Consider the following 24,965-nt stretch of genomic DNA (forward strand, 5'->3'; position numbering starts at 1 on the left):
ATTTATATGAACAAAACGGCAGTTTCCTCTTCAAGACCAAATTAAAATAACTTTCAATCCATAAATACGAAGCAATTATATTTTTCTTAAAAAACACATTTTGGGTGTAAAATGAGAACTAATGAATATGCCCACAATTTAATATGCTGACAAATATTTTAGATGGAAGTTTTAGTTGGCTTTAAAATTTAGAGAGCATTTTTTTTTTGTAATATATATTTAAAAAATAAATTCAGGTCAGAGCTAGCAACTTTTCAACCATACCACTGAGTGCAAATTTAAAAATATAATTTATAGGGAAAGTAACAAGGGCCTACCATCTAATTAAAGCAAATACCTAACTATAAGCTCTTTAGAATCTTACAGATTTTTTTAAACCTCCACAGGTAGCACAGAGGCTGGCACCCAATAAGTGGTCAAGAGAGTTTTCATGCTAACATTTTTCTGGCGGGCTATTTATATCAAATTCTGAAATGTTCATTCAATGTGGCCCTGAAATTCTAAGTTTAGAAATTTATTCTAAGAAAATAATTAGAGATGTTCACAAAGAAAATAACTGGAGTTATACAGGGTATTTATCAAAGTGTTATATGTAAAGCAAAAACTATGTACAATCAAAATATCAAAAAATAGATTATTAGTCAAACATACTGCTGTATATCACATAACGAAATATTACACAACTATGACAAACTGTGTTTGAACATTTAAGGGAAAATAAAATATATTTTGTGGGAGAAAGAGAGTTCAAAGACTAGCAGGTATGATATTAATAAAGTGCCTATGTATTTGTATTTGGCAACTTAGGTTTCTATTCTACTAACTGGGACATTCCTGTCATTCAACTTTTCCCAGAAGGTTAATGCATTTCCGTCCACCCCACCGCCTATCCTATGATATTAATAAAGTGATATGTAGGTATGATATTAATAAAGTGCCTATGTAATATATGTGTGCATATAAATACATACATATACATGCATACATATCTGAATGAGACAGGAAAAATTATATACAGAAAAAAACCCACATGTTTCTTGTTAAGCCCCTGCTGGCTTATGTAGATGAAGGATGCTAGGATGGGCCCTTTATTTACTGAGTGAACAGCTCCAGGTGAGTAGCCAGAGTGAAGAAAGACCAGAGCCAAGGGCAGAGCCAGCCCTGTGCAGCCTGGCAGGGCTGGTGATGGACAAGGAGTTGAGGCAGTTGGCAGTTAATAGGAATTAGAGCCTCGGCAAAGAACCCAGATGTCTAAGGGAGATTTTTTTTAAATTCAGTTTTTCTGTGCAATATATACTATATCCTTCACCTTTGCCTCCTCCTGAAAACTTCAGAAAATCTTGTTTTTTCTTTTACTTATAAAGCAGGTAGGTTTTCTTTGAGGGGAAGTGACCAAGTATTGACTCCCACTCAGGGGCAAATAGCAAGGCTGCCTAAAGAGCTGACCACATCCGGGATATCGTTAAAAAGCAATGCACCAAAGTATTAGCCAGTCCTTAGAACTGGGTAGAGAGAGAAGGAGTTTTCATTCCCTTCTTCGAATTGTAATACGTTTCTCAGATTTCTGTAATGAATTAATGTATATTGCTCATGTATTATATTATTATTGTAATGCATATTACCATTATAATAAGAAAAAAGTTATTTAAAAAATAAACTGATGTCACATAAGTGAATAAATGAGTCATGAATGAATGAATCCCTGATATGAGGAAGTGGTGATACAACATGGAGGCTTAAGTGGGTAGAAGAAGAATAAATGAAACAAGATGGGATTGGGAGGGAGACAAACCATAAGTGACTCTTAATCTCACAAAACAAACTGAGGGTTGCCGGGGGCAGGGGGTTTGGGAGAAGGGGGTGGGGTTATGGACATTGGGGAGGGTATGTGCTTTGGTGAGTGCTGTGAAGTGTGTAAACCTGGTGATTCACCTGTAAACATAAAATATATGTTTATCAAAAATAAAAAATTAAAAAAAAAAAGAGTGGTAGCTGTGAGAAAGACTTCAAAATATATTCAAAAGAAAACTCTTCTAATTTACAGTGACTGTAAGAAACCTCAGAGCCTCCTTCAGTTTTTGGTCACCCTCTGAAATAGGACACTTGGTTTTAGAATATGCACACACACAATATATATGTTTTTGCTTAATGAGTTTTATAATGCCCGAGTAGCCAAGTAATACATTTGCCTACTATTTTTCTTGTAAACAATAATTGTATCCTTTCAAATCAATATTTTAGTAATAAATTTATACACACACACACACACACATATCACTTGTGTCTACAATCAAGTAGACAATGAAAGGAATTTTAAAAATTTCATTCCTATGTTTTCCATTGAAAAAGGGAATCTAGCAAGATAAGCCTATGCATTTAAGCAACTAGTGAATGAAGTTGTGTTGACATTACTGTTCTCCCAACCGTCACTTCTGATGATTAAGATCACATTGCCAGGCAACTAGGGCTTGATTCCCGGCTGCATCACTTATTGGCTGTGCCATCTTAGGGCAGACATTTAATTCCCAGTTTCCTATTCTGTAAAATGGGATAACACCAAGTCCTCTCTCAAGGTTGTCATGAGAATAATACAAAACATTTTTAGATTTGTTTAGAGGGTCACCTTTGATTTGGGTCCTGCCACCAGCATTTCCGAGCATGCTGACATCGTGCTGATGCCAGTGATCCTGTAGCGCGCCCACTGGTTACAGTGTTCATTTGGCACCACTGTATGCAAATGTGGACACTAAATACTGCAGTTGTTCTTGCATTCACTATTACTGCCCTCGGAGTCTTTTGTCAGCTCTAAAGACAAAACTCGGCTTTGTCGTAAAAATTCACCATTAAAGATATTTTAATAGAGTAAGACTTGAGTTTCTTAACTTATGTAATAAATTGAGATTATGATTTGACATCAGAAAATTATATTGCAGTGGAGTAATGTAGTACTTTAACTGTCTTACACTAACAGGGAGAGAACTTAGATGGACTTAATGTATAAATGATGCCCTTGTGCCAAGTAGAGGCCAAATGATATGACATTCTGTTCAAAAGAAGATTTTACAATGGTTCATATAGAGAGAAATAGTGGGAGAAAAGAGTCACTCCATGTCAAATTGCAGTACAGCTATGCCAGCCAGAAAAGGAGTCATACCCAAGGAGCCAGCATTTGTTTGTTTAGGAGATACATTACATGAGTCCTACTTCTCAAGTATTATTTTGTAGTAGCTCATTAACAGTGTGAAGTAGTAAATAATAAGACGTAGAATATCTTTGTTTCATAATATCTCTTTATTAATCTGTGTTAGGATCATTAAAATGACTGTCCTTCTAAATAAAGATGTATATACTTATGACTAAAATTACAGTTATGTGTCACAATAAAGTGATGCTTCCAGTTATAGTTGTATTGGCTTTGTGGGTTTAGTTTTATTTAATCTTCCTATTTGTTTTGGTTGTATAATTGACAAAAGCTATAGGCAAGGAATTCGTGGGTAGTTTTATATGGGCAAGTAAGGTTATACTAAAAATAGTGCAGATCTAAACTGGACATCTGCAAACATTATTTTTTTTCTCATTTTCAAGAGTAAAAAGTTTGAGAAATGCTGTAGTAGAGTAACTTGCTTTTCTTTGCAGAATGTTTCAAACCATATCATTACCAAAAGTAACGTGCAATTTTGGCTGAAAATCTAATACATTCGGCTCTTATTCAGGAAGTTGATAGCCTTGTGGGCTTATTATCCTGACAAAGACGACAATGAGAGTGGTGAAGATGATTCTGCAAAACTACAGATGAGGGTCCCACTCCCCATCAACAGACTGTGCACTGATTTATACTGACCCATGGACAATTTTCCTCCAGTTATGATAAATGACATGCATTTGCAAATTTCCATTCTTATCTCTACGAAATGGACAATACCTATATGATTATCTTCAAAAGTTAAGGTGAGGAACAAAGGATCATGTGAAAGTAATTTAAATAGCAAGATTTTACAGCTACCCAAATGGCATCATTATTATTTCATTAAGAATCATCTCAGGGCCTATTTACTCTGAGTTCTTCTTTTTCTTCCTGTTTAGGCGATCAGGAGTAGGTTGTAAGCAGTTGGGAATAGGTAGCACATCAGTTCTTGGCTATCACAAAGTGCAGCTGCTAAAACCTGATTGTTTTCAGAGGCTACACACCACGAAAACTTTGGCACCTTTTAGAGTACCAGGGAAGCTTTCAAAGCAAAAAATACCATTACATCGCTTTGATAAATACAGAGTACCCTGGTGTAGATGCCCGCTTCCTCTGGGAAGCTGGAGTCCCCGTTACAGAATGAACTGAAGCTGAGAAACAACTCCAGCTTTACCACCTGAGTGTCTGCCCTTGAATTGATATTAAGTAACCATATCGCTCATTATAGCCTTTAATCTCCCTTGCTGATACCTTTTAATTTTTAAACAGCTCGACTTTACAAATCATCTCTTCTTTCATGTGTTCTCCCAGCGAAAGAATTAATTTTGCAAGCAAAATATCTAAACAGTAAGCATAATAAGAATGAAACAGGTTCAAGCTCATTAGCAGCAGGGAGCAGATGTAGTAAAACTCTGCCAGTTCCCCTACATTGCCTTCTCAGCAGGGACCGGGCACCAAGCTGGGAGTTAGTTCCACAGCACAATGCTTGGCTGCAGCCGCAGCAATTCTACCTCTATGGCTTCGAGTATAATCCTAAGAATTCACTTTGATTTTTGATTTTTCTTTGCAATAATAATGTCTAAAAGGACCCCGCAGAGCTAAAATGTAAAGTTAAGCACCAAGTGCTGGCTAATCGGGAGACTATAACAATGTAATGGATAAGAAAATAATTATAGATTATAAGGGCATTTTATCCTTTTAAAAATATTACCTTCTTGACAACAGAGTGTCTGGAGTCTGGATGAAATTGTAATTGCTCAAGTTAAACTTCCTTGAAATATCGTGCCATATCTGACGTTCGTTATAACGACTGTTGTGCATCCAATAGAAGAAAGCTGTGATGGACCAAAACAATACACTGATCACGATACAAAATAAATGCACATGATTTCTGTGAGAAAAAACACAATCTCTCTCAGATTATTGAACTCAAGGATTTCTTGCTTAAAAAACCTGTTAAAATAGAACCATCTCTTAAGAAACAGCATTATCAACCAAAATGAGGTGGTTATAAATGTGAATATTAGCAAGCCTTTATTTAAAAAGAAAATCTCTCCTAGAAATTAGAATAAATTCCTGGGACTATACATAATAATTAGATGTGCAAAACATTGCTGGACAGTTTATATATATATATAATATATCTCCTAACAATCCATCCTGGACATTCAGAAGTGATTTCATATTAATGATGTGTTTGCATATGTAAGCATTACTTATAGTTCCCAGAATGTATTCTAATTTCCAGCAGAGATTTTTTTTAATAAAGCCTTATTTTTTTTAAGATAAGTGAAAATACACTGTAGAATCCAATTCATGGAATTTCCAATAAATCAAATGGCAACAGATCTGAATGTAACAATCAATAACTTTATCTGTGTAGTCTTACATCTCCATACATTACTTGAAAATCTGATGCTGTGTGTTTGTTTGCTGTGTTTGTGTGGGTTTAGTTTTTGCAACGGATTCATTCAGCCAAGTCTGATAGACAAGATGCTTCTAAGAGGATGACATTAACAGTGTTCCAGGAAAGCTACTCTAAATCTTTCAAAGAAAGAAAAAAGAAACTTAGAAGTGTAATTACTGGAAGAGACGGAATGCATATTCTGAGTCTTCTAGGCTACTAAAATAAACTTGTAATCTTTACTCTGAAAAGTAATAGTATTGGCTTCAAAACCTGGTGCAGAATCTAAACCTGCAAGTAGGAGTTAAACTTACCCATTTTGTGAAAATTCAAATGGCAAGGTCAAGAGGATCATTAAGTAGGAAGAAGTTGACCTTAAAAAGTCACCTATATACTAAGGTTGATTGAGTCCTTTGAATTGCTTGACCCATATTCCACTGTAGGAGGAAAAGTGGGTTTCCTGACACGTCTTCTATAATGCAAACATTTTAAGTATCTTCACACTCAAGTAGGTCCTAACAATTTATATCAATTGGATCATGCATTTCAAAAGTTGGGTTAATTCTTCAAACTCAGTAGATTGTGGGTAATGCTAGAAGTCATGGCAATAGTGACCTAGGACTTGTGTATCCTTGAAGGTATGTACCCAAGACAGTGGGTCACTTTGTGGTATCAGCATTTCACTGTGCGGTTTCCAGAACTAAAAACAACTGAGCTCCCTTAGCAATCTCCAGCACAGATCCTACGGACAGTTTACGTATGGAAATATGGAACTGAAAACTTCAAGGAAATTCTGCTTTTAGGTTTTATTAGAAATGGTTTAAGAATAATAGAACCAAACTGAAAGCAAGGACACATCTGTAGAAAAACATGCAGAAAACACATCTTTAATGTGGCAGTAAAACCCATCCACAAAAAATAACTAAAAAAATCATGCTCTCTAATATTTTACAGGCAAAGAAACCATGGACAATTGCTGACATGATATCTACCTTTTGGAATGATTTCATCTGGGTTACCTGTCATCCAACCTGAAAATCAAGTGACAAGAAAAGAGTAGAAACTATAAAGTCCTTGAAAACAACTAGACCAACAGGACTGAAGGGATGCTCATCAAAACGCAATTCTGCCTACTGGTCATGTACGAGGAAGAGACGGCAGCAGGATACTCAACAAACTGGAGTATAGTGTTCTGAAGTGTGGTATTTCCAAACAGTGAGGGCATAGAAATGCTTTAAATTACTGCTGAAGAAGAGCCTAGAGCAATATGGAATTAACTGTGGATGACGACGACATTAGGTGACAGAACAGCCCGGTATGCAGCTACAAGGAATAGAGTTGTTTTTGGTGGGGGAAAAAAACAGAAAAGCAAGAAAATAACCGTCAGGCTGATTACTGCCTAGAAAGTAGAGTTGCCAATAGTGACGACCATTTCAGGTAGAAGCTACCGCCATATAACATGACAATTTTCACATGAAAATGTCGGAGTGGAGAAAATATTAAAGGATTATAAACTCTCTATGGAATTATAAAGTTGTAAGCTTGGACAGATTGTCCACATCCATTCAATCCTCTAAGGTCCTCCTTGCTCACCAGTTAGAGAGTTAGCAGCTGAATCCACGTCTCTGGATGCCTGGCCTAGCCACCCAGCCTACTCACAGTGTATTAGAAGCATCCACTTTAAAATAGAGGCAAACCTCTTAAATTAGAAGAATGCCTGTACCAATTCATTTATACCTTCAAAGAAAATTTGGGGAGGGGGAGGTATGCAAGGTGTGAAATCTGTGCATTCAATGAAAACTTTCAAGGGATCTTTAAATATAAGACCCTGATGATGTCTTTGAATTTCTAATCCAGCTTGGTGATTTTTAGTCTGCCACAAAGGCCGATTTTGATCTCATGGGTCACCTTGTCCAACCCTTTCATTTCAAAAAGTAGGAGCTCTGTTCACTCATTTCCACATAAGTAGCCCTTTCTACTCTCTCTACAAATGCATTCACTGATACTCAGGGCAGGATGAATAATTCAGGCTGCTAACTCGTCTCCAGAATTCCTACACTTTGCTCCTACCAGTGGAATTGTGCAGTTACAAATGATTGGTTGTCTTTATTCTGAACTTGAATATGCTAGTTGCATTTGCTGTTGACAGTATGTACCTTCAATTAAGTATTACATTATCCTATGGAATGTGGATGTGAAACAAAATAGAGCCGGTTCTACAAAACTTAAGTTGAATCTTGTTGGATAGGCTTTACAAAAGTGAGCTGTTACTAAAAACATGTTGTCAGTGTTGGTGAGAAGATAGGGAAATTGGAACTCTTTCTCACTGTTGGTGAGAATGTAAAATGGTGTAGCTGCTGCGAAGAACTGTATGAAGGCTCCTGAAAAAATTAAACATAGAAGTACCATATGATTTAGAAATCCCCCTTTTGGGTATTTATCCAAAAGAACGGAAATCGGGATCTCAAACAGATACGTGCATTTTCATGTTCATTGTAGCATTATTGTTCACAATTGCCAATAACAGGTGGAAACAACCTAAGTGTCCATTGAGAGACTGACGGATAAATAAAATGCAGTATACACCTACAATGGAATATTATTCGGCCACAGAAAAGAAGGAAATCCAACCATGCATAAGAGACTCTTAATCATAGGAAACAAAATGAGGGTTGCTAGAGGGATGGGGGTGGGAGGATGGGGTAACTGGGTGATAGACATTGCGGAGGGCACATGATTTAAGGAGCATTGGGTATTATATACTGGGTATTATACGAAATTATATAGCACTGAGCTCTACCTCTGAAACTAATAATACACCAGATGTTAATTAATTGAATTTAAATTTTAAAAAAAGATTTTAAGAAAACCCACCCAAAACCCTTGAAGACATCATGCATAGTGAAATAAATCAGTTACAGAAAAACAAATACTGCATGATTCCATTTATATGAGGTGTCTGAAATAGACCTACTCATAAAAGCAGAAAGTGGAATGGTGTTTGCCAAAGAGGGAAAGGCAGAAAGTGGGAAGTTGCTGTTTAATGGGTATAAAGTTTCAGTTATGCAAGATGAAAAAGTCCTGCAGATCAGATGTGTAACATTGTGCTTAGAGTTAACAATACTGCAACATATCCTTAAACATTTAAGAGAGTAGATCTTGTCGTGGTTTTTTTTTTTTTTTTTTAAACCACAAAAAAGCTATTAATTTGGGTGCAAAAGATTAGAAAAACTGTTAAATTCTAGAAATGTTTTTCACTAGGATTACTTCAGAAGTGTTTTTAATTTGTTGGTCCATTTTATAGAAAAAGAAAATAGAAGTTGTAGGTAATATATTATGAGCGGAATTTATGCAACAAATATTCAATATAAACAGGACAAGCCAGGACAAGATTTAGGTCCTACACCAAAAGACTAGTGAATTAATGTACATTTATTTGTTTTAATTTAAATGTTTTAGGGTATGTGTAGTTCATTTCTTTTTTTAAAAATAATTTTATTTATTTATTTATTTATGAGAGAGAGAGAGAGAAAGAAAGAGAAATAGCATGAGAGGGAAGAGAGTCAGAGGGAGAAACAGACTCCCCACTGAGCTGGGAACCCAATGCTGGACTTGATTCTAGGACTCTGGGATTATGACCTGAGCTGAAGGCAGTCGCCTAACCAACTGAGCCACCCAGGTACCCCGTGTAGTTCATTTCTTAATGATCTTTTCGTTTATTTAGTTTATTTTTTAAAAGATTTTATTTATTTATTTGACAGAGATTACAAGTAGACAGAGAGGCAGGCAGAGAGAGAGGAAGGGAAGCAGTGTCCCTGCTGAGCAGATAGCCAGATTCGGAGCTCGATCCTAGGACCCTGGGATCCCGACCCTAGCCGAAGGCAGAGGCTTTAACCCAACTGAGCCACCCAGACACCCCTGATCTTCTAGGTAAATGACTTACTCAAATAGCTTAAGTAGAAGTCCTGTGCCTAACTCATTAGTTGAGATATCCCCAAATTTTCCCTTACAATGCATCAAAGGTGATTTTGGCTTAAACTTTAAGGAATAGATTTGATGATTTGGTCACTTCCACTATAATCAGGCTATTTATTCCATTCAGTAACTATCTCTTGAGGGCTTGCTTTGTGCTAAGTACCATGTCTGACATCTTACTATGTGGTATGGAAGGTGTGTGAAATTTGGACTAAAACTTGGGTTCAAAGCCTGACTCTATAATATCCACCTAATTAAGTTGCCTAGAGGATTAAATGGTAGGCTACCTGACTCATGGTAAGTGCTCAATAAATATCAGTTTCCTCAAATATATCACAGCATTGAATCACAATGACAACTGACAAGTGGGTACTATTATCCCCATTTTATAATTACACAGCTAATCGTTTGGAGAGCCTGCCTAAAAACCCATCTGTCTAAAGCCTGTGCTCTTTCCACTGCAGGATGCTGTTTCATTATGGTCTAATTTTGAGTAGGATTCCAGTCTGGAGGATTTAGCCAGGTTGAGTTGCAAATGCACCATCAATAGCTGAATGAATAGATGTAAATGCTGAAAATGATGTAGACAGAATTGCTTAGTGGTACCCACTTATAAACTGGGGAATAGCTGCCAGATGCAGTGGTTTAAATTTCATTAGTGTTTATGTCTAGCTGCTTTTTTTTTTTCCCCTGGTGGGAAGGTTGGGGGCAATAATTAGGTTGTCTGGATGCTTCTTGGGTCTGCCTCTTTTATTATATTTTTGATTTATTATATCTTATAATTTAAGAAGTAGTCTTATAAAGTAATTTCATTAGAAGTTTAAGAGAAGGGAGTGGCAAGGACCCAGTCCTACTTTTCACCAGTTAGAATTCATGATTTCTGTGCACTCTGGTTTCCTGAGGGATATTGCCCTGGGATATGAAGAAGCATTAAAAGCTTGGTCTCAGTAACAAAGTACTAGTATTAGCGTTGTTATTGTTCTGCCTTTCTAGTTGGAGAAGCATCCTTGTAGCTGGACTGGACAGAAACCTAATAGAAAGACAACATGGGTGACTTTTTCTTTAAACTTGTAACTTCATGGTAGGCTGCCCAAGCAACGAGATGATCACTTCTTTGCCCTAATTCTTACTGTAAAGGTAGTATGTAAATGATTTGTCATGATTAGGTGTTTTAGAATTGCCACCAGCTTTACTTTTTCTGTCACTATTCTCATATTGGTACCACAGAGGTACTGGCCTTAGTGTCCCTTTTACCATTTTTCTCATATTCCTTTTGCTTCAGAGAGCCAGTTCCATAATTTAAGAGCCAGGCAGACCCCAACACTGGAATTATCTGCTAAACTTGAAATTATCTCTCCCTATTTGACTTTTCCATTGCATTTGTTATGGCACTGATTATAATTTACGGTACGTCTGCAAATCCCTTGAAGGCACTTTTGTAAATTTTTTTCTCAAAAAGTAGTTTGTTTGAAATTTTGATGAATTTCAAGATGTATTATCAATCACTTTATAATGAAGCAAATAACAAGCAAAAATATAAATTTAGCGTAATGGGCCGTATTTCATTGTGCGTCAAAGGCATTTTCTATCAAACTGACCTGTACCCTGAGGTATATACCCTTGTAATAAAATCAACTAAGCTCTCCCTAGAGACAATGTTTTTCTTTTTCTCTTGTGGTCCAACCGCCAAGTCTTTCTTTAAGTAGCATACCCAGAAAGAAGAATGAAGCATCATTCTATGTAAATGGTGATTCAAGCAATCACCACTTTTGAAGGCCTTCTCTGTTTCAGGCATTGCTTGTTCTTGTCATTTGGAAACTCTATGACCATCTTCATCTTATAAATGATTAAGATTAGCAAGAGTAAGTAACTTGCACAAGATCACCAAGATGCAGAACAGGAGTATGGATCACAGTTCATCTCAAGTCAAAGTCTGTGCTCTTCCACTATGAAGACCTTCCCTGATACTCTCCCCACTTGAGATGGATCTGTCTTCTGATAAGGCTGATGGGAATAATCTGTATCACTGATTTATGCCCTGCCTTATTTTACAAAGGACTTAAGACAGGGGTGAAACACATGTTCTCTGCATGAAAGAACGGGGTTTGTATTCTCCAGCTGCCATTTAAATCCCGGGACCCCTACTTGATAGCTGAGAGAAACTTGTTTCCTCATTAGTAAAGGGGAGTAACACTGCCTAACTCTTAGCGCTGCTGTAAAAACTGAAGGAAGCAATAGTAGCACTCCTGGGTTGGTGGCTGGTACAAGGAGAGACCATAAACTCAGTTCCCTCCTTATTCTACCCTATCTTTTGAGCACAACTTGCCTCTCTTTAGGGTGTAATCCCATTTGAAAGCAAAATAGCTCTTTTTTCTCCTACTGACCATTACTGTCAGGTTAAACCATTATTGCCCCAACTATAGGTGCCACCCAAGCTTTAAAAAAGGTCTTGAGTGACCATATCCATTTTGCTACACAAGATGGAGTTATATACCTACTTGGGGTTAAGCTTGATTATTGATCTTTATAGGGTTCTTTGCTGCTTCTTGATGTATGTTAAGATACAGATAATTAACTGACATTATTTTATAAGACTATTGAATCTGTACCCTTATAACAACCCTACACAATTTGTGTGCATCTGTAACATCAATATCATTCATTTATTTATTTACAGAGCATTTTTAAACATCTACCATTTGCCAGGCTCCATGCCAAGAACCTGTGGGTTAAGAAATGAACATAAGGCACACAAGGTTGTTGCTTTCTAGAAACTGCCAATCTTGAAACGAGGAAAGAGACAGAGGTGTAAGTTAATGCTTATAACTCAAAATGATATGTGTTATATTGAAGAATATTAAAAGATCTAATAGATCAAAGAGAATTTTTCATATACTTATAACACTAAATTCTTATCTTCCATCTCAAAAGTAATACTAGTAACAAGTGTAAATACAATGTATGTGTTAAGAAACTAAATTTATGGGCACCTGGGTGGCTCAGTTGGTAGAGCCACTGCCTTCAGGTCAGATCATGATCCTGGATTACCAGGATTGAGTCCCACATTGGGTTCCCAGCTCCACGGCGAGTCTGCTTCTCCGTCTGACCTTCTCCCCTCTCATGATCTTTCTCACTGTCTCTCTCTCAAATAAATAAATCAAATCTTTAAAAAAAAGAAACTAAATTTATAATACCTGTGATTACTATCTGAATAGTATTTTCATGAAATAGTATCATTGAAGTAAAAAGTTTTCAGAGATTTCCCCTTTGTAAAAACAATGCAAAGACAGAGACATTGGGACACTCACTAAATCTGGTTTTGCTAAAGATTCCAACTTCATGAAAAAGGACTTTTTTCATTTAATATAAAAAAGGGATTTTTTTCTTTAACAAAGAAAATCATATCAACAGACATGCAAACCAAAGATAAATGATTAGAATTTGGGTACTGTTTAACTTTTGCAGATATTGTTTAATACTTTCTTATATATAAAATCAGCTGCACATTTTTCTCTCCCTTTTATTTTTGGCTTTCATTTATTAATCTAGATGGACACGGCAGTGTTCATGGGAAGTAATGAAGGTAGTTGCATAGGAAGAACAGGAGGAAAATGTTTTAAATAAGACCCTTTCAAAGAATATAAAGAAATAATATTTTTCAAACTAAGAAACTTTAGAGTTAGAATAATACAAACAGTTTTGGTTTAGAAATCCCAACTCGAGAATTCGCTGGGAGGTTTCAAAATGCACCTGAGGAATATTTACCACCTCATGCATGGTGAAGAAAACATCAAGGAAGGTTAAGTAATTAGTCGGTGCCAAACCAATATGTGACTGGGACAACAACACCTATTTGTGAATAAGACTTTCAGGAAGGAAAGTCAGAACACACAAAAAAGCGTATCATGAATATGATGAAACACGGAGAGCGAAGAGGAAACAGACATGGCCCGAAGAAGTTCTCAGCAAATGGTGGGGCACGCCGCTTACTTCACGCTCTTATTTTGATGTTTAGTCTTCATCAGGAGAGTCGATTATAACTGACATGTGCTCAGAGCACCTAAGATAACATGGTTCAAATGAAGACTCTGATGCCAGTCAGAGGGGATGACAAGAAACCCTTGTTAAAAATACTCATTTACTTGTTAACAGAATTTTCCTCTACACTTTTTTTATGCTGCCCTCTAGGACTCATTTTTATTTATTTCCTTCGAAGATTCCCTATTTTTTATGACAGTCTTCTCATTCATGTTGCCCAGAAATGAAAGAGCCTGGGGTTTCCTGACGATAGTGCTTTTAAGATATGCTCTATTCCCTGGTTTAGAGCAAAAGTCAAAGGAAAAGATAATATATGAGTACAGGGAGACCTAAAGCTTGACAAAGGATCTCCCTCTGTCTAGAGAGCAAGAATACCTCTTTCTCATTAGGAATACAAGCCCAGAAGCCATGAGCTGACATCAGCCCCTGCAACCCCAGGCTTCTTCAAGTTGTCAAAGTCCACAATATCCCTATAGGGTCTAAAAGCAGGAAAACTTTTCATACCCAATAATAACCTACTTTTCTGGTCATCTTTCCGTCCTAACACAATGCACAGTATGTGTTCATGTAGTCAAATGTACCAATCAGCTATGTACCTGCATATAGGATTATAAGATCTGTTAACTGCAGATCCTATGAAAAGGCGATAGTGGCTAGTGCTATTCCAGACCATTGTACTAAGGGTTTCATATGTTTTATTTCATCTAAACCTCACAGTGACCATATGTTGAAACACTAATAACATAAACCATTTAACAGAAGAGGAAGCTAAGGCTTAGGAAGGAAAGAGGTAATTGATTAAACAGATACCAAAAGTCTTGCAGGCACTGAACCTACATTCGAAGCAGAAGAAAGTTAGATTCAAGTATGGGAGACAAAGAAACATTAAGACAGCAGGCTGAAATGCCCTTTTACTCACACACAACTGCCGTAAGTCTTTAGATCCAGTTTCTTATAATGGGTTATTAAAAATAATAGTGTTTACAGGTAAAGCTCCAGAGATTATTAAAATATTTTAAAACCCCCCCACATGTTAGTAAGAGTGCCCCGGCCATGCTGGCTTCTCATCCAGGATGCCCTCATAAAGCCAGCAAAGAGTTGCATGCTCTGCTTTGCAGAAACTTCCTCTGACTAGTTGATGCCTGCACCAGTCAATCTCTTCAAGACTTCTCTCCCAGGGCATGGCCAGTGGCTCCTACAGGAATGCCTACGGATTGTCCTTGTCTCTTCTGAAGCTGTGAGAACTTCAGTCTCCATGGGAATTTGGCTCTGAAGAAGCTAAGGAGAGACAAAAGAATCTGGAAGGGTGGGCTGGCTGGTGGGTCAAGAGTGGGTACTACAGTAGATGTTAAATATTTTAAATAACATCTCCGATTGGGAGACTAGGTGAGAACTGCAAGTGTTGATAAAATGAGGTATTTATCGTTTAAGAGAATAGGATTCTCAATCACATTTGTAATGAGATCCACAGGAAAAAGAAAAAAAAAACTTGCTTCCAAACACAAACATGAAATCCAAGGTAAAACAGTATAAGTAACTCTCAAAAATACTAACAAGAATACTGTGCCATGCTAAAGAGATCATAAAATAAATTCACCACAAGAGAAAATAGACGATGGTGTCAGAAACTCTGCCATTTCTGGTGAAGAGATAAAAGAGATAAAAATGCTTTGTCAATTTGTTATTTTGTTGGGAGGGGGTGTTGATATTAATCGTATACCTAAGTGAAAAGAAACTCCTTGGTAGAGATTTTAAGCTTATTAAAAAGAGAGTAAAGTTCTTAAGTCCAGTAAAGTTCTGCCAGAATAGCTTTATATCACCCCATGCAATCTGGGGGGGGGGTAGCTGTGTAGCAGGGTACTTATGCAGAGGGAAAAGAAATGACAATCAGTTGAGAGTAAGGTATTAGCACAAACCTCCCAAATTCTGAGTAGCTGATCTATAGAATAAGCTTGTAACAATTTATGCATTTTTTGACTCTGAAATTCAGTGGTGGCTCCCTGCCATGTTTGAGCTTGCTTTATAAGGCACTTGACAATGTGTTGAAAAGAGGTTTGCTGAGTTATTTGTGTCCTTGCCTTTTTTTCCACACCAGCAGCAAGTAAGTTCTTAAGGGTTGTGATAGCATTGGCACTTAAGTATCCATTGGATGGACTTGAATGCACGTGTTGTTTCTAAGAAAACTGCATTTTGAGTTTAGGCAACCAAGTTATAAGCAAAGTTGTGGGAAAAAACTATATTCAGGTATCTACTACATTCAGATAACTACTTGAAAGTATTATCACCTTCAACTGAGTAAGCCAGCTTTATTTTTTATTTTTTATTTATTTTTTCCTGAATAAGTCAACTTTAAATCAAACACCTCTTGGGATTCTTGAATGAATTATCTACTGCTCTTTTGTACTTTTGAATTTTTTGAAATTACTCCTGATCCAGTTACTACTCAAGATTAAGTTACACTGGACTTCACTCTTCAAAGGCCCAAACAAAGAATTCCTGGACTCAGTCACATGAATTCTTCTGAACACAGTCCTCTAAAATACAAGAAATGTTAATACTATAATTCACAGTAGAGCTCTGCAATCTTTAGTGTAATAAAATGCAACCAAAAACTCATATGACTGGAAGAATATTGCTGTCTAGTGTTGAAATGGATCATTTAAAAAATTGGAACTAAGTGCTGAACAGGGAAATCCACAATAAAAATGGCAGCAGTAAAAGGAAAAAGCAGTTTTCATAAAGAATGTCAACATTTCCTTTCATATGGATGCTTCTGTTAAAATGTTAATCTGATCATTTTGATTTACTGGTTTTGCTTAATATTTACAAAAGGCCAATCATACAGAATTTTACCTCTTGCAGGAGACATTCCATGGATTTTTAACATAATCTCTACCCCTCAAAAAAGAGGAAAAAAAAAAATCTTGATTAATGGTTGGGCCAGGGACATGAGTACCATAAAAACGAGACAAGATGGTAACACACTCCCATTGTAAAGCAAAATGAGAACTTTATAAGGTGGCAATGAATCTTATTTTACACATGGAAAATGTATACATGCCTGAAGTATATGCAATTGATCTATCTGTGCTTCAGGATTTCTAGGTGTTTCAGAATATTTTTTGAATTAAGATGCATTATCCTATCAAGCAGTGGTGGTGTGTTGTCCCCCTGAAAGCAGTTTTCCTTGACCACTGACCTGAGAAATAGCGACAGGAAGTTCTTTGCTGTTTACTGTCAAGACAGCGAAGAGCCAAGGGACCTCCTAAAAATGCAAATGGAAGAAACCTTTCACAGCCTTCAGCATCATTCATTCATTTTGGAATGAGTTATTAAATCCCTAAAAGTAGTTGGGCTTCACCTGAGTAGCCAGTTTGTTTCCATCTCATTGACATGACAGGTTCTTTCACTGATTGCGTTCTTTTTTTGCATAGACTGCTAGAAAACTCCGAGCCAAATCTGACAATGACACAAAACTTTATAGCACATATTTTTTTTTTTATAAAAAACAACAAACCAGAACAAATAACTAATCTCAACCCCCGCTGGTTTCATTTTATTGTAAGTTAACAAACATTTAGTGAGCATGAAAAATGAACCAGGTACTCTACTTGAGTTTTCTCTTCCATTTTTCAATTTCTACATTTAATAAAGATAATTTTTCATATTTTATATACTTTCTTATGCTATTGAATATAGAATACTAGGCTCCTAATTTTTAAGGGTACAGATTGCAGCCATAAGACCACACTTCTCCAAACTAGAGAATTAACTTGCCTCAATTCCTGGCAAGAAAGATGGTTTTCTATAAATTCCAATCACATCATATGGTTTGGTGCAAAATGAACTATCTATATGCATGAAGCTAATTGCTTAATAGCCCTTCTAACATATGCTTTCTGGAAAAAAAATGTACACACACATACACATACAACAAATGTACTGGGTGGAATCCTTTGCTTAAAGGTCTCTGGAGTCTTAGCAGAAAGTTGTAAGCAAACCAAGAAACTTGCATACAAAATTATTCATTTATTCTATCCTTTGAGTCAAGTGTAAGTCAGAAAGAACTATTCATCTTGGAAAACTATCTACTCTTTCTTTTAAAAGCAGTTTCCTCAGGTGAGCAAATTTGAAATGTGTTAAGTTTTTCTTTAAGGAAACCAAGGATGCACCTTCCTATATTTTGAAATTAATGGAAAGCATAACAGGACCAGAAATCTTTATCTGAAAAGTCATCCTGGAAGAAAGTTGTCTACTCAAAATTCTTTAAAATTGAACATAGGTAACATACTACTATAAGTACAATTGGGAAGTGATTACAAAAAATATAAATGCATTATTTTAAAATAATACTCTAAATGCATCTAAATATAGAAATTATTTAAAAAATAATTTATTATCCTTTTGATAGCATGATATTACAAAATTTAATGCTCTACTTTTAAAAGACCCTGTCTAGGAAGCTCTGTCAGAAGTTAAGATTCAACGTTTCAGTTATAAAATAATCAGCTCCCTCAGGGTTTCATGCAGAAAGCAATGCAACTTGTATCATGGAGGTGAGAACTATCTCTTAATAATTTCTGTATCCTAACTGAATACCTGACACAGTGCTGGAAAAACCAGTAAGAATTCGATAAATGGAATTGGTTGAATAAATAAATGAATGAAATGGTCAAAGGCAATGTTAGAGATAGAAGGGAATATTATTTTGTAAGAAAATTGAGGTCATAGTTGAATTAACTGTCATTCATTTTAACTTGTGACTGAGAGAAAACAGTAAGGATCAGAACCCAGAAATTTCTTGACTTCTAGATCAATTATTTTTCATGTCATTATTTTTTTTTCTAATGTAATTTAGGGATGACAGATTACCAAGCTTTTATTCTGTGCCATAAAAAAGAATGGAGTAACTACAACACATTGGCTGAATATAATTCAGCAAAATGGCTGAATATAAATGACACCAGGGGAAAAGATCCTCTTTAAATAGAACAGGAAAATGTTGAGTGGGATGCAAGAGGCCAATGGATATATGAAAGAAAAAAAGAGAGAAAAAAAAAAAACATTAAATGAAGGCACCAGGGCTTGAAGAAGGGTAGCAAAAAGGGTAACAGTCTGACATTGCAATGCTATTACAAAGTAAACTCCAGGCAGTTAGTTTAATGCAAAATGATTCCCTATGAATTAAAGGCTGGGCTCTTCAAAGGGGAGGTGCATCAGAGTGGTTTCTCTTTCCCCATTGGAGAAGTATGGGCCTCCTCAAGGAAATAAACTAGATTCCAATGGCGAATTTAAGCCAAATGCCCAGAGATTCTCTAGAAAACAAAGAAATAAAGGATAGAGAAGAGAGGTTTTGAATAATAGGTGTCATGGTGGTATAGTCTGAGGGGTTGGTTAGGTTTACAAAACCAGGAAGATGACAGAATTCTAGGGCTAGCATGGCAAAATAGAAGGCAGGAAGATGTTTTTTAGTGTTCTTAGTTCTTGCCTTGTGTACTCGCCTACATCTACTTTGGTTAAATTAAAAGAGGAACATTTTTAATTAGTTCAAATTAGATACTAGATAATAAAAGAATTGGCATTTATTGATCAGATCGTTCCCTTGAAAAATGACTAATGTGAAAAAAATTATTCGAAAGAATCAATCCATTAATATTTTTGCAAATAGATGAGTTTTGTATAGATTAATTAGGTATTTCTTTAGTCAAATATTTTTTGCATGCCCACTATGTATCAAGCATTTTGCTGGATCACATGGCTGGCTCAATTAGAGAGCATGTGACACTTGGGTCCTAAGTTCGAGCCCCACATTAGGTGTAGAGATTACTTTAAAAAAAATTATCTAAATGTTGTGAATATAATGGTGAGCACTGTGGTATGCTCCCTGGTTATAGATAGTCTTCTAACTGTACATTGCAAAAGGAAAAGAAAAACAACAACAACAAAACTGCATCTTCTTGAGGCAAGACTGTCATTGTTTTATGATGGGGAATGTATAATATTTGTTACATACTAGGATAACATGATGGCAGCTTTATCATCCAGTTATTTGAGAGAGAGTGCACATGCAGTGAGTTGGGGGAAGGGAAGAGAGGAGAGGGAGGGACAAGCAGACTCCAGCCAAGAGGAGCCCAACTTGGGGCTTGAACCTACCACCCCCCAAAGATCATGAACCCAGCTTAAATTAAAAATCAAGTCCCCAACCACTGAGCCACTCAGGCACTCCATGTTTTAAAATCCAAAGTCAAAAATTTTTATTTTTCTGATTATATAATATGCCATAATTGAAGAAAAAACTGGAAATTATAAAAAGTATAAAGAAGAAATTTAAAATCACCTGAAATCATACCAATACTCCCCCCTCTTTTTTTTTTTTTTTTAACTATTTATATCATTCTGGTGTAACTCCTACCAGTTTATTTTACATATACATACATGCATATGTATTTTACCTGATTAAACTCATAATGTATAAATATTTTCAAATTTTTCTTTATATTTTTAAGTAGGCTCCATGCTTAGGGTGGAGCTCAAAATGGGGCTTGAACTCACAACCCTGATCTCAACACCCGAGCTAAGAACAAGACTTGGATGCCTAAATGACTGAGCCACTGAGAAGCCCCTAATTTTTTCTATTCTATGAGCATTTCTATGTAATTAAAATTTCTTAAAAATTATATTTGATGTCTGAATTCTATTGTATCACTCTGTTTTTCCTTCCAAATTCTAGCCAAATCTCTATCATTCACTGAATAATCCATCCTATTTACAGTATTAGGAGTTTCTGTCCTATTTGGTTCCTAGAAATGTAAGGTTAATTTTGTGTTGATCTCTTCCATTTTACGAATCTGGCTGCAGTTGTACCATGCCATCTTAAACACTGTAGTGTTAGAAAAATAGTTTCATATTTAGTAGGTTGTATCAGTTCTTACTAATATTTTGAAAATTGTCCTCTACTATTTCAAATCCTAAACATTTTAGAATAATTTCTTCATGTTTCTAAAATAATCCCACTAGAATTCTGACTGATGTGCTAAGGTTATACCTGTATGTTAAATACCCTCTTTACAATATTCCCATTCAGAAGCTATCATCTTGTATGTTACACAGGAAAATTTTGTAATTCCTTCCAGACAGGATTTTGTGCAATTTTTAAGAATATAACCAATTATCTTATAACTGTGATTGTTGTATGACTTCATTTCCTCTCTTCACAACGCCCAAATCAAGACAGTATTGGTGGATGAAAAATTTAAAAATATATTATTTATTTTATATCCTGCAATCTTAGTTAATTTCTCTTTTTAGTTCAAGTAATTTTCCCAGTTGATTCACTTGGATTCTCCATGTGAGAATGTGCTCAACACAAACCCTTACTTAAGGCAAGAGTCTGCAAATGTATTAGAAAAAGTCATATTATATAAGGCCATTCCCATTATTCCAATTCATTATATTCTTTTGAAACAGAATGATTAAGCCCTGGGCAATTTTAGGTATGTTTTACCTGAATTATATTGTATGCAATTATACATTTCATGAAAATGATAATTTGCTTTCCTTTTTCCTAATAAATCTTAGCAGTTCAGTGGCTTACTGAATTGTTGAGAACTTCCAGAGTAATCTTAAATAATAGTGCTATTGCTAGGCATCTTTGACTTGTTGCAGATATTGATGTGGACTGTGTCTGCTATGTACAACATAGTAGCTGTTTTCCAGGCCTATTTGAAAGGCCTTCATTAAGCATAAACAATGAACAGTAGCTGTAGTAATACATTAACTCCTAATGGTACTGGGAAGACACCTCTTTGTTTCCCGAAGTAATGTCTGGATTTATCAGAACGTTCAAATAAGCTTCCATGCTAGAATGGGCTCAACAAAAATACATTTTTACTTAGGGCAAAAGCCTGTAACTCTTTTGGAAAATGTATTATTTTTAGCCTGTTACATGACCCAACTTATCATATTCTCTTGAGACAGTATAATCTAGCCTTAAGCAATCACTGGGTGTGTTTTAGCACTAAAACAATTTCTGAATATCATTTAGAGCTCAATGAATTTTATCAGTATTTACATTCTTTGGTAAAGAAACTTTTTCTAAGATCACATGATACCATTCACTCTAATATAATTTTTACATGATTTTCAATAACTGGTCATTCAGTGACAGGCCAGTTTTTACTCACAGGCTGCTTCAGTTTAGCAATCACAAACAACCAGCACAAAGAAATAATTTATTTCCTCTGGCTTTAACAAAGTCAATGTCCTGAGAGAGTACGGTGCTAATATACCTGAGCACTTCAGTGAGAAAGATGGAAAATCACTTATGGGCTCAAATAAAAAGACTGCTTCAGGGGGAAAACGGAGTCTGGAAAAATCTGTTGTGGGTACATAGCTCTGCTGAGCAATTCTTTCCCAAGTCTGTGGGCAAATAAAATACCATTTTCCTCCACTTCCCATTATGAGACTAAAAAGAAAATATTAAGAGGTTTTTTAAAAAAAATATACATATCTCTGATTTTCTGTAGGTAAAGATTGTTCATAGTATCTCATGTGCTTCAAATGTATAATTATTTGATTCAGATGCCTTCTTATTTTCTTTCTTAAATTCATTTAAGCAATTTGTGCTCTTTCCTGCCAAAGATTTCATTAGATTCACAAATAGAACAATATAACATCGTTAAACAAGGCGTGGTAATCTTTTTCAATCCCACTGTGGAAAAATGTATAAAAAGGCAAATTATTTCTAAGCATTTCCAGGGTGCCACTATTCTCCATTTGACCCATGTTAAATATTCTCATTACAATTACTTCAAATGAATACCAAATCTCAATTTAATCCCAACCCTAGGGAAATGAAACATACTGTTCTGAGATGAAAGGCCTAATGTTACCTAGTTATTTGAATGCACTGCATGTTCTTAACATGGATCATAAGCAAACTGTATTTTAATAACTCAAATCATTGCACATTCACAACAATATCTAGCTACCAAATAAATGTCATAAACCTGATAATGCAGAATAAATAAACAGAAACCTGCATATTTTAACTATTGAATTCAGGATGGAGTCCCACATGGTTCATGTCGATAATTTTCAAAACTCTTAGCTTTCTCTCAGTAACATAACCAATTATATTAATTAATCGGTAGGAGCTTATTGACAATGAAATCTAGGGCATAGCTTTTTGATTATCTAACAGCACAATTTTTGTTAATGTCAGCCATCTCTTTGTATCTTTTAAAATTCTACTTTTGCGTTAATTGTCAGACTCTTGAGTAATCTCTTGGTGGAAATTTTACATTATGTTTTCAAAAAGGAGACCTGATTTCAATTAACATTTCCTTGACAAGGTATAACAATATTGCACATCTAAATTTTTATTTATTTTCCCTTTTATTGTTGGCAATCCCCTAAGCTTGAAAACATTTTTCTTCTCTCTGATTTGACATTTGGCAAACATCAATCTTTCCTGTACTTAAATGCACCATAGTTGACAGGCTGCTTTTGTTCAAGAACTTCAGCTTATATACTGCCTTAGTATGCCAAAATTTATTTCTTTATTCACAGCATGATCAGTTACTATCATCTCATCTTCAGAAATTAAGTAGGTAGCCTGAAAACAATTTTTTTTTCCTGACAAATTTGATTACATCAAAGTCCAAACGAGTAGGGACTAAATTCAGAAATTTATTATTAAGCACTTTATATTGTTTCTTCTGTAAGAGCATTACATCTTTTTTTTTTTTAAGATTTTATTTATTTATTTGACAGACAGAAATCACAAGTAGGCAGAGAGGCAGGCAGAGAGAGAGGAAGGGAAGCAGGCTCCCCGCTGAGCAGAGAGCCCGATGCGGGGCTCCATGCGGGCTCGATCCTAGGATCCTGGGATCATGACCTGAGCTGAAGGCAGAGGCTTTAACCCACTGAGCCACCCAGGCGCCCCGAGTAGTACATCTTAAAAAGAAGATTAGTTCAATAAATATTCCAGTGTTCTTAAAATATTATAAAGAAAATTTGCTTCCATACAGGTCTTGCTTGTTTAAAACACAAATTTAATACTCTTTCTCTTTAGATAATTTGGGGCCATACTGAAATTCTTAGGACAAATTAAATTCTGAGGTTTAGTCTTCATGCTTTATTTTTAGGAATATATGGTGTTTTGTTGGGGAGAGAGGAAGGGTCATGCTCAAATTGTAGATAAGAACTTTAAAGAGAAAAACCTTTAATAAAATACAGTGAAAAGAGTCATTCATTTGCTATATATGTGTTTGAATATATTTAGATATCTGCTCAGTTCTAGATATTTTCTCTTCTTTCTATCAGTGGGAAGATATAAGAAATCTTCTCCAAATACACAAAACTGAAATAAGAAAGGAAAAATAAAATCTTCTTAAAACAAGAACCACATAATAATGTAACTACACTGCAGTGTTGCCTGAAAAGTTTCCTGTTTGATGATCCAAACGAATAGCTGATACGTCTTTGTTTCTGTCCCTCAATGTGTGAAAGAGCACCAAAGGAGGAGCAGAGAGCAGGAGAGACAAACATCAATAATGAGAAAATTAGAACAGACTGGGGAAGGATAAAGGCTGCAAAGGTAGATACAAGGTTCAGAGAAAAATTATTCCCAAACTTTATTGGAAAGCGCTCATATATGTGATTCCATAATTGAAGGAAATAAAAGGCTTTAGCGGCCAGAAACAAAACGAAACAAAACCCTGTGCCTTTTATACTCCTGAGACTTTGATGGTTTTTAAAGAAATAGGAAATATGTATAGAATGTTTCAAATTTCATATCACTTCTCTTGGTGCTAGTCTTTTTCCTGGCTTGACTGGTCCTAAGATTTCTATCAGAATATTATCTACGTCAATTTCATCAGCACTTCTGAAACTGTCTCCTGTGTTGGAGAAATCTGGAACTGTCAGGGTGTACTTGATTCATTTGTATTTGCCAGGGCAATAGGAATACAAACAGTGTTGATTGCTCTAAGTCATACATGGCCAACAGTCTATCTTGAACAGGATAGGTCTAACTTACCATGTCCTCTTCCTGGCTCACTGAAGCTATTGGACAGTTGTGACTAAGTAAAGCTTTGTCAACTTCTCCTTTCAATATGATTACATAATCTGTATCTATAAACTTTTTAAAAAGAGTGATCTTATCCAAACTTTAGCATAAAGTTTCTATTTGGTTCATGGGATCACCCTATAACTTTGAAAATACTGAACTAAACTCTATGTTTCCAGATGTTTTTGGTGTATAGCATCCTTCCTTGTTTATCCACCAGCAAACATTTGAGCTCTCTATATGTGTAAGGCAGTTAGCTAGATACTGGGAATTTAGTGGTGTCAGTCAGTTAC

General features: G+C 35.7%; 1 long non-coding RNA gene across 1 annotated transcript in view; it reads right to left on the reverse strand.

The window, feature by feature from the left end:
- The window catches only part of LOC101686442, a 44,038-nt gene that overhangs the window by 15,161 nt on the left and 3,912 nt on the right, over positions 1 to 24,965 (reverse strand). The window contains exon 2 of the long non-coding RNA XR_001179118.2: positions 4,896 to 5,019. This is a non-coding gene — a long non-coding RNA (uncharacterized LOC101686442). The remainder of the gene's footprint in view (positions 1 to 4,895; positions 5,020 to 24,965) is intronic.

This window comes from Mustela putorius, unplaced genomic scaffold (assembly GCF_011764305.1).
Source record: "Mustela putorius furo isolate JIRA1106 unplaced genomic scaffold, ASM1176430v1.1 tig00003898_pilon_pilon_pilon, whole genome shotgun sequence".
Lineage (NCBI taxonomy): Eukaryota > Metazoa > Chordata > Mammalia > Carnivora > Mustelidae > Mustela > Mustela putorius.